The sequence below is a fragment of the Helianthus annuus genome, chromosome 2 (assembly GCF_002127325.2).
Source record: "Helianthus annuus cultivar XRQ/B chromosome 2, HanXRQr2.0-SUNRISE, whole genome shotgun sequence".
NCBI classification, from domain to species: domain Eukaryota; kingdom Viridiplantae; phylum Streptophyta; class Magnoliopsida; order Asterales; family Asteraceae; genus Helianthus; species Helianthus annuus.
This window is the reverse complement of record NC_035434.2, coordinates 54265820-54274609: the sequence shown is the minus strand read 5'-3', so window position 1 is coordinate 54274609 and position 8790 is coordinate 54265820.

Here is an 8790-nt window from a genome sequence, read left to right as displayed (position 1 = left end):
ATTACTTATGATTAGGACTGTTTTGACATTTTATTTTCTCATTGTGTTTTGGACAAAGTAGATTTGGTCCTTTTGAAGACACTCAACCTTGCCTTTTGAACACATGAGAAATTTTTGACTAAAGTTTTATTTCCCTCTTTTGAAGACACTCAACCTTGCCTTTTGCTGATCTGAGGTACATACTTTAGTGTTTATTGAAAACATCACAAATATCGAAACAACAAATGAAATCAATATTGAATACATCGAACGAACCCATAGTTTATCAGATATTTTTCAGATTTAAAAACTATGAGTGACATATGTGTGAAAACATTCGTTGTGTGAGATTTGTGTGTCGTATGACATCTTGGTTGATTAACAAAGTTTTTGAATAACCATTTTGAACATGATTCACTCATCACTCTGTTTTTCAACTGAATACAACCAACCTTAGTATCAATGAATTTTTAGCTAAACTGTTATGTCAAATTGATTGTAAGATCGAATTTGACTATCCAGGCTCTAATACCAATTGTTAGGATCTGAGGCTGTCATGATTCGTGTTTGTTTGCATAAAATGATGAAGTGCAGCGGAAATGAGTTGCAAACAAAGTAAACACAAACAAAGGAAAGTATAGATTGATAAACGATTGCTTTTCATTGAGTCAAATGATTGAAATACAAAGCAAATGATTACAGTAAAAGCTTACAATCTAAACTCCCCCTCAGCCTGATACACCAGAGTTGGTTGCACAAGATGAAAGGATGAATTGAGGAGAAGAACGCACTCAAAAAGATCAAGTGTAACAGTACAGAGTACTGTCATACTTATAGGCAAACCAAACTACTGATATACTTCAGCTGACGTCACCATGATAGTGACTACAAATACTGTCCTATACAAACTACTGTTATGTAACATCTGATATTCACTAACATACAAAACATAAGGAAACTACTGCTTCACGTTCCACTGTTGTAACCTTAGCACAGATGTTGAGTCTTCAATGCTTTCTTCAAAGGTGATCAGTCTTTGAGAGGGCAGTGCTTGAGTCTTCAGCAGCACTTAGGAAACAGTAGTAGATAGAGCAACAGAGTTTGTCTTCAGCAGTTGTTAGGTAATCAACAGAGTTTGGTTTATCAGTTGTTGTAGTTGAGCAGCACTTTAGATTATCAGCTGTTAGATAACCACTGTCAAGGGGAGAGATTAGAGTAAACTGCTGCTTATTAGGAGTCCACTGATGGGATCCGGTTTTGGCTTTACATTATCTGTTCCTCTGTTAGGGTTCAATCCCAACATTTCATAGTAATCATCTGCGGATAGACTATTGTCGTTGTTATGAATGTTTTAGAAATGTAATAAGTCGTTAGTCGGATATATTATGGGAGACTCATGAATATACTTAGCATGATAAATGTAAAACGGGTGTTAGGGAAATTGATGATTTGTTAATGATGACGATTACGGCTCCTGGTGGCATGTTTAGGGTTTTCTATGTGCATGATTATTGTTAAATCAATTGTTAATTATGTTTGCATATTGGTGAAACTGATCGTATACGGTTGAATGAAAGAAACGGTAACTGGTTGATTAGGGTTGTACACGTTAATTGCAGTAAAGGTTCGTCGGCTTCATCTCTCTGACGAAACCTAAGGGTTCATCAGCCAAGCGTAGTGTCATACATTTCAGTATGACGAAACTTAGATAAAGATAATGTTTGAACATAGTTGTAGGCCACCGATTCCTTGTGCATGTGATTGTGAAGTTCAATAAGTTGACAGGCCATCATGTGTTTTAGCTAGATTCATTAGTCATCATATAAGTTAGCGGTCTAATAAGTTGTCAGCCCACTCAATGATTCGGTCCAATAACCTCCTGATTACTTTGATAATTGTCGGCTCAAAAGGGAAACCATGTGATGATGGCTCGCTAATGATGATCCATTGTTGTATTGTCATTATTAAACTAATGAATCAAATCATGAAATGTTGTCAGCTTATATAATGATGGGTAGGTAGTCATGAGCACATGTTTAGGTGGGGGGGGGCGATGACTTGCTAGACCACACACACACTCACACCTATTAGTTAACATGTTATGTAATGGATCGATGATGTGGGGTGATAAGTGCATGCATGGAAGTTGTTATGTAATTATATGATCTTGATATATTGACTAGTTCTCTGATGATGACCAGGTTATAATATATATATATCTGGTTAGAATGGTTCTTGAAAACCTCATAAACACTAATCTCTTATATGAATTAATTATATGCTAGAGACGGTTTGATGATGTTGTCATGACTTAAACTATATGAGTGTTACTTATACATTAAATCAGATGGTATGTGATTATGGAATATGTGAATTAATTGTATGTGAAATATGGAATGATACGCGCTGTGCTTGTATGTAAACTGATTGTTATATATGTAACCATCATAGGACTCGGTTGACCACAGTTGTTAAACGACTAGATAATCCAACCGAGCAAACCAAAGGTGAGTTCACTACTTTTGAGCATGCGTCCCGGTGGTTGGGACAGTCAGTGGGTATCCCGGGAGGGATAAGTCTTTTTGGTAAAACTGTGATGTTCGATAATATTCTCACTCTCTATCTCTTAAGTCCCATCTTTTGCTATCGGGGGTGGTAGCGGGGTATTAGTTGGTAGCGCTACTTAGGTTTGGCACCCTCACACCGTACCGGGGAGGACGGATGTGAACTAATTACCCCACGGGCCCAGTGTTTTGATAGGAGCACTGGGGAAAGGGCAAAACATACATCAGGAAACGTCTTGTTCAGTATCGAGATATGTGAAAACTGTGTTCTATAGTCGTGGTTCAATGTAAAACAATGTTGGTTATTAATAAAACAATGTGCTTTGGTGATATTATATGTGTTTTTGTGTTAATAAAACAATGTTCGTTACGACTTCCGTCGTAATTAAGCGAACAACGCAACCCTACGACCAAACGAGCCGACATCCGAGATATTTTTGAGCATGTTTTGAGTTCCCTATACTTTAAAATCATTTTAGAGCCTTGAAATGAGGTTAATGGGGCTTAAAAGTGCCAAAAATCAAGTTTTACAAGTGCATGGACCATTTTTGAAATTTCTGACCAGATTCAATGAACCTAGTCAAATTTTGAAGTGTTAATGGTTTTAACCCATGGTTTTGCAAAACCATGGGCTGGTATTTAATGGTATTTTTGGTACTATGGGCCATTCTAGGGGCTCCCATGGTTTCACAATACCATGTGCCCACTTGTACGGATGAGATCAAAGCTCAATCTTCGAGAAACGATCTTTAACGGTTCAAGGTCTATAAATACCCACCCTCATTTCACTCCCAAAGCACACTTGATCTGATTTTGGCTCTCTAAGATGAAGTTTATGCTTCATACCTAAGAGTAAATCGGATCAAGAGCTTGCGGGGACCTTTTGTAAGTATTCTTTCTTTCTTTTCATTCGTTTCTATCATTAAAGTCAAACTGCGTTTGACTTTTGCTTTGACCAGTTTATGGTCAACGCGAAGTTCGTTTGAACTTCATAACGTTAGCGTAATCACGATGGTTATAGTCCCTAGTGACTATACCTACCGATTACCACGTTATCTAGGCTCAGTGACGAGTCGTAGCTTCGGCTAGAATGCGTTTTCTCGCGTATTTTGTAACCAAGCTACTTTTAGGTATCAAAACCGTTTGTTTTGATACCAAACCTGTTTTCTAACTTAAGTAAACATGTTTTTGCATGTTTAGCTCATCACTTTTTAGTTTAGTGCTTGTGTAGATTCGTAAGTCAAGCGGACTAAACACCCGCTTAGACTTTCGAACACGACCCGTTTGGTCGATCATTAGGATCCGACCAAACATGTTTTATGACCATAATAACATAGGGAATAACCATCCGAGGTTATACCTTATGGTCACCTAGTTTAGGTAGTTGTATGATAAGTAGTTTATATGCCGTAGGTAAATTACCAAAATACCCTTTTTCATACATAATCGGTAATTAAGCATATGTAACCTAAGTTTTTGTCACATAACTGATTATGTAACATATTTAAAACATGTTTTGGCATATAATACTTGTCATAGGAATAGTTAGATGTCTCGAACACGCATTTGCGCGCACGACGCGTTAAAGTGGCGTAAGCTACCTTAATGGGTCGCGATAGGTCGAAAAGCACTTAGGTTAGGTTTCTTTTAGGATGTAGGCTATGTTAAACCATATCACATGAGTTCCAACACTCATTTGGTTTACAAGACTCCATTCTATCCGATCTTCCAATTTAGGCGTCTATTGTTTGATTAGTGGTTCGATTACTAGGTGCTGCTTGATTTCTCTGGTTCACTTGAGTTTGTTGAAGTTATATTGATTGAGGATACTTTGCACTACATGTGAGTACATAGTTCCCCTATTTTATTGTTTTCAAATTGCTTTGGGGTGGTTCATATGTACAAAATGTTTTCAAGGTTTAAACGATGATGTCAAAAACGATTAAAACGATTTTTACAAAACTAATAACAATTTCAAAAATGTGAACAAACTTGATGGTTGTAGTTACATAACGAATGACATTCATTAGCACTGATCAAGCCGACCAGTATTAGGTTATGGTACCATAGGATCTGACAAATCCCGTTATTGCACTGCACCCATGGTTATGTGTGGGGGTTGTAGGTAACGACTGAATCTGATGATTGTTAACTTACCCTTTGGTGGTTTGTAAACTCGAGAAGCGAGAAGCGAGGTGGTCGAGTCACGAAGGTTTGAATGTTGTTAGCGACACGACCATATATAGTTCTTCACAAATTAAAGCGAGGATGATTTAAACGATTTTCAACGAGTTAACGATTTTAACGAGTTAAACGATTTGGGTAAACGATTGGTTTTTGGTTAGTGTTTAGATAACGGGACGGGTGTAATGTGATCAAAGCATGCTGGATACGCCGCTGGTACTTCCTATATATAAGTGTTTTCAACATATTACATACCGTGGCGTTATTTAGTTCACTTGGGTAAACGATTTTCGAAATGATGTCACACAACGATGTTTTATTAACGAGTTTTTAACGAGATGATTTACAAGATGTTTTCTAAAACAAAATGTTTTTGGGTTAAGATTCATGGCTACGAGATTTTATAAATTATAATCAACTTGATTTTAGTTGGTTAACTATGTTGCAATACATTTTTTAAAACGAGGTTTGTATTTTGACTCTTGTAGTCTAAAAAGTACTGCAACATGTAAACGAAGCCATGATTCCGATAATCTTATAAAAACTATGTACTCGCCAGCATTTCTTTGCTGACTTTGTTTTTACATATGTTTCAGGTGTTGTTGATTGATGTGATTTTCTAGGATGCATGCGTCACATAGGATCTGGACGAGGCCTTAGTGACTTTAAAACTATGATAGTCGATATGAAACTTGTTTGTTCTACGTTAAGACCATGTTAATGTTTAATTTTATCAATAGAACGAAACACTTTTTGCCTCCATGGGTATGAAAAAATAGCTTCTGTTACAACACTCCCCGACATTTCTGCCACGGTTTGTTGTCCTACGTGGTCGGGGTGTGACAGAAGAAGTTGGTATCAGAGCCAATGGTTATAGGGAATTAGGTTATTAGTAATGCTTTGACCTAGACTATAACTTCAGGACCCCAACGCAAGTTTACTTCCGTTTAGATTTTAAAACAATACCGTCACCTATCCTTAGGTGATAACCACAATGTGAACACAAAATTCGAATCCGCTTTAAAAACTAATCATTTGTTCTAGGATGATTGATTACTAGGTTTTGAACCTTTCGTTATAAGGTTTCGAACCCTTTAAGTTTTCAAAATCTCGTCAAAGTTTGGGTCTAAATAGTGTGAACACGTGCAAACTGGAAGAGTGGGTGCCTGTACCCTGGGTCTTCTGTCTAAGGCTAGAGTGTTCGTACAAATCCGCAGTATCGGACCAGTCACTCTTACCTGGGAACTCTTGGGGTGAGTGTCCACTTATAGGCGAGCATGTCTTCGGCGATACATTATATTGACCCATTTACTTTGATTAATCTCTGCGTGTCGAGGTAATGAGCAAATGATTACCCCTCTTGTGTTTTTCCAATTATCGATCCCGCTCGTGGATGAGCATTCAATCTGAATGCAAACGAGGCTCGAGCTGACCACCTCGTTGTCAATGGTACCTTTGTGGTGAACGGTATGTTTCTTGTTAACAATCGACCTGCGTCTATTCTTTTCGATTCGGGTGTCGATAGAAGTTTTGTTTCGTTATCTTTTGAACCTTTGCTTGCGATACCTAGAATTAAACTGAGGAAACCCTTATCTGTCGAAGTTGCTACTGGTAAACCTCTTGTTCTCGATTCTGTTATTCGCGGTTGTCAATTGAACCTTGATGACCATCTTTTTCCTATAGACCTCCTGCCGATGCAACTTGGGAGCTTCGATATTATCGTTGGGATGGATTGGTTAACCAAACACCACGCTAAGGTGGTTTGTTTCGATAAGATTGTTCGTATTCCTTTGTCTTCTGGTGATGTTTTAGAAGTTCGTGGCGAGAAACCTTCAGGTGGATTGAAGCTTATGTCGTGTATGGAAGCCCAAAGGTATTTGAGAAAAGGATATGTTGCTTTTCTAGCACATGTCACCGAGGAGAAAAGCAAGAGCAAGAGTATTCAGGATATTCCAATTGTTCGGGATTATCCAGAGGTGTATCCTGATGAACTGCCTGGTTTGCTTCTAGTTTGTCAACTCGAGTATTCAGGATATTCCAATTGTTCATATTGACCTTGTACCCAATGCCAACCCAGTTGCAAAAGCACCTTATCGACTTGCACCATCAGAGATGCAAGAATTATCGAAGCAGCTTCAAGAGTTATCTGATAAAGGATTCATCCGACCAAGCTTTTCACCTTGGGGAGCTCCTGTCCTCTTCGTGAAAAAGAAAGATGGGTCTTTTCGAATGTGTATAGATTATCGTGAGCTGAACAAGCTTATCATCAAGAATCGATATCCCCTACCTCGAATTGATGATCTCTTCGACCAGCTACAAGGTGCTTCATGCTTTTCCAAGATCGATCTGCGTTCTGGGTATCATCAACTTCGTGTTCTCGAAGAAGATATTCCCAAAACTGCTTTCCACACAAGATATGGCCATTACGAGTTCACTGTCATGCCTTTTGGTTTGACAAATGCTCCAGCCATTTTCATGGACTTAATGAATAGGGTCTATAAACTTTATTTAGACAAGTTCATTATTGTGTTCATCGACGATATTCTTGTTTATTCGAAGTCTCGAGCCGAGCACGAGCAACACCTTCGCTTAACATTGGAACTCCTGAAGAAGGAACAACTTTTTGCTAAATTCTCCAAGTGTGAATTCTGGCTTAAAGAAGTTAAATTCTTGGGTCATATAGTCATCGAGCAGGGTATTCAAGTGGATCCATCCAAGATTGCTGCTATTAAGGAGTGGAATACACCGACAACGCCTACAGAGATTCGATCTTTTCTTGGTCTTGCTGGTTATTATCATCGATTCATTTCAAATTTCTCGAAGATCGCGGTTCCACTCACTGCTTTGACTCAGGAGAATAAGCCTTTTGAGTGGGGACCCAAGCAAGAAGAAGCGTTACAAACGCTGAAGCAGAAGCTTTGTAATGCTCCTATTCTATCTTTGCCTGAGGGAAGTGATGATTTCGTTGTCTATTGCGATGCGTCTAATTTAGGCCTTGGTTGCGTCCTTATGCAACGAGGTAAAGTTATTGCATATGCGTCAAGACAACTGAAAATTCACGAGAAGAACTACACGACTCATGATCTTGGGTTAGGAGCTGTGGTTTTCGCGCTTAAAATCTGGAGACACTACCTCTATGGAACGAAGTGTGTGGTTTTCACAAACCACAAAAGTCTCCAGCATATTCTTAATCAGAAGGAGTTTAACATGAGGCAACGACGTTGGGTCGAGCTCTTAAGTGATTACGATTGCTAGATTCGCTACCACCCTGGTAAGGCGAATGTCGTGGCCGATGCGCTTAGTCGAAAAGAGCGAGTCAAGATTCATTTTGTTCGAGCTCTATCTGATCTTCAATCTCGTGTCTTCAAGCTCAACAATTTTGTGTTTCACAAAATTTGATGGTAAGGAATTACCGCGTCAACTTGAGCTTAAGCTCAAAGAGAAAGAAGATGGTTTGCTCTACTTCAAGGATCGTTTGTGGATTCCGAGACAAGACGATCTTCGCACCTTGGTAATTGACGAATCTCATAAGTCTTGATATTCTATACATCCGGGTGCTGATAAAATGTACAAGGATCTTCGTACTCAGTGCTGGTGGCCTGGTATGAAGAAAGATATTGCCTTGTATCTATCGAAATGCCTAACTTGTCTCAAGGTCAAGGCTGAACATCAACGACCTTCTAGTTTGCTTGTACAACCAGAGATACCGGTTTGGAAGTGGGAGAACATTGCGATGGATCTCATCACTAAGTTAACGTGTACATCTAAAGGTCATGATGCTATATGGGTTGTTATCGATCGATTAACGAAATCAACTCATTTTATTCCAATTCGCGAGGATCTATCTGTTGATAAACTTGCAAAGATTTATGTTGATGAGATTGTATCACGACATGGTGTGCCTTTGGATATCATTTCTTATCGTGATGCTCGATTTTCATCTCATTTTTGGAAGACCATGCAATCTGCTATGGGAACCCAACTGAATCTAAGCACTGCTTATCATTCCCAAACAGATGGTCAATCTGAGGAGACGATGCAAACTTTGGAGGATATGCTTAGA